General features: G+C 39.4%; 1 non-coding gene across 1 annotated transcript; it reads right to left on the reverse strand.

Annotated features, from left to right (window-relative positions):
* Positions 1-1,496: 1,496 nt before the first annotated feature.
* Positions 1,497-1,687, reverse strand: LOC126938181 (U2 spliceosomal RNA). Its single transcript, XR_007720005.1, has one exon. It is a non-coding gene; the product is annotated as a U2 spliceosomal RNA (small nuclear RNA).
* Between the last annotated feature and the right edge of the window lie 486 nt (positions 1,688-2,173).

The raw sequence follows: 2,173 nt of genomic DNA on the forward strand, positions 1-2,173 counted from the left end.
TGGTCTTGAACTCCTGACCTCAGGTTATTCACCTGTCTCAGCCTCCCAAAGTGCTGGGAATACAGGCATGAGCCACCGCGCCTTGTCTAGTCTATAGAAATTGAGCAAGAGACAGTACATACTTTAGCTAGGAGTTGTATCCTCCCAAATTGATTTTGAGTAAAAAATGTGGCTGGAAAATGAAAGACATGTGTCTTAGTTCACTTTGTGTTGCTACAAAGGAATATCTGATGGTGGGTAATTTATAAAGAAAAGATGCTTATTTGGCTCATGGCTCTACAAGAAGAATGGTGCCAGCTGTCTTCAACCATCAGTGCTTGTGGGGCTAATAAAGTGAGAACTCACTACTATGAGGATGGCACCATGCCGTTCATGAGGGATCTGTTCCCATCATCCAGACACCTCCCACCAGGCCCCACCTCCAACACTATGGATCGAATTTCAACATGACACTCGATGGGGTCAAATATCTGAACTACAGCAACATGATAAGAAGGAAAAAAAGAAAAAGAAAGAAAAAGATGAGAAAATTTATGTGTGTGTGTTTGTGTGTGTGTGTGTATGTGTATGTGTTTGTGTGTGTGTGTATGTGTGTGTTTGTGTGTGTGTGTGTGTGAGACAGAGAATGCTTAAGGGAGACAGATGACATGTAACAATATGGATAAATCTTAGCAATGTAATATTAAGTGAAATAGTAACTCCCCCAAGAACTTATGCAAACCTACAATCTGGAGACACGAGGCAGCACTGTAACCAAGAGATCAAAGCTAATCTCACCAAAAAGGGGCCTCTGATTGTGATCTACTAAGAAGAATATAGCACCACTTCTGTGGTATTTCCGCCCAAAATGCACAACCTGATTTCCATCAAAAGGGAACATCAGGAGAACATAAATTAAGGCACATTAATAAAATACCTGTCACAGACATGTTAAAACTCCTGAAATTCACAATGTTAATGTCACAAAAAGGCGGAGAAATGTTTCAGATTAAAGAAGACTGAAGAGACACAACAACTGAACACAATATGTGGTTCTGGACTAGATTATGTCCTTGAAAAAATTGCTATAAACAGTATTATTGTAACAATTGACAAAACTTAACCATGGACTATATATAACAAACAAGTATGGTATCTATGTTACATTTCCTCATTTGTGGTTATATAAGCATTTCCTTGTTCTTAGGAAATACACATGGATATATTAAGGAGTAAAAAAGTAAGATATATGGAATTGTTTTCAAATGATTTTTAGAATTATATATATTATATATTCATATATTTATATTGCATATATTATAATACTATATTATGTTATAATATATTACCATATATTATACTTGTATATTGTGTTGCCTGTTGCCCAGGCTGGAGTGCAGTGGTGATATCTCGGCTCACTGCAACCTCTGCCTCCTGGGTTCAAGTGATTCTCCTGTCTTAGCCTCCCAAGTAGCTGGGATTACAGGCACACACCACCATGCCTAGCTAATTTTTTTTTTTTGTGCACCGTTTCTGGAAGTACTGCAATACCAGGTCAATGAGTGGAGTGGACGGAGCAAGCTCCTATTCCATCTCTTATTTCCAAAAATCCATTTAATATATTGTCCTCGGATAGAGGACATATCAGATATTAAACTGATAAGAACAGATACTACACTTGATATTAGCCAAAAGGCCGAGAAGTGATGCCTGGCTAATTTTTGTACTTTTAGTAGAGACAAGGTTTCACCATGTTGGCCAGGCTGGTCTCGAACTCCTGACCTCAAGTGATCTGCCAGCCTTGGCCTTCCAAAGTGCTGGGATTACAGGCGTGAGCCACTGTGCCCGGCCTGAACTTCCTTTAAGATAAAAGGTAAAAAATAATATGTAAAATAACACTAGAAACAAAGAAAAAGAGTACATACAGCGCTACATCTTTTTACAAACCTGAAAAACTAGAGTAGTTTAGCTAGAATAGTTGAGTAGCTGGCATTAAGCTGTATAATGAGAAAGGAAGACATGGAGCTCAAGACTCAGCAAGCTGGTTACTCTGGGTGGGGCGCTTGGCGGTGGGGTAGCCAGTCACCTCCAGCAAGTGGATTGCTGGAGGACATTGTTGAGCTCCTCATTTTTTTTTTTTTTTTTTTTGAGACAGAATCTCGCTCTGTCACCCAGGCTGGAGTGCAGTGGCACG

The sequence above is a fragment of the Macaca thibetana genome, chromosome 15 (genome assembly GCF_024542745.1).
Source record: "Macaca thibetana thibetana isolate TM-01 chromosome 15, ASM2454274v1, whole genome shotgun sequence".
In the NCBI taxonomy this organism is placed as follows: Eukaryota; Metazoa; Chordata; class Mammalia; order Primates; family Cercopithecidae; genus Macaca; species Macaca thibetana.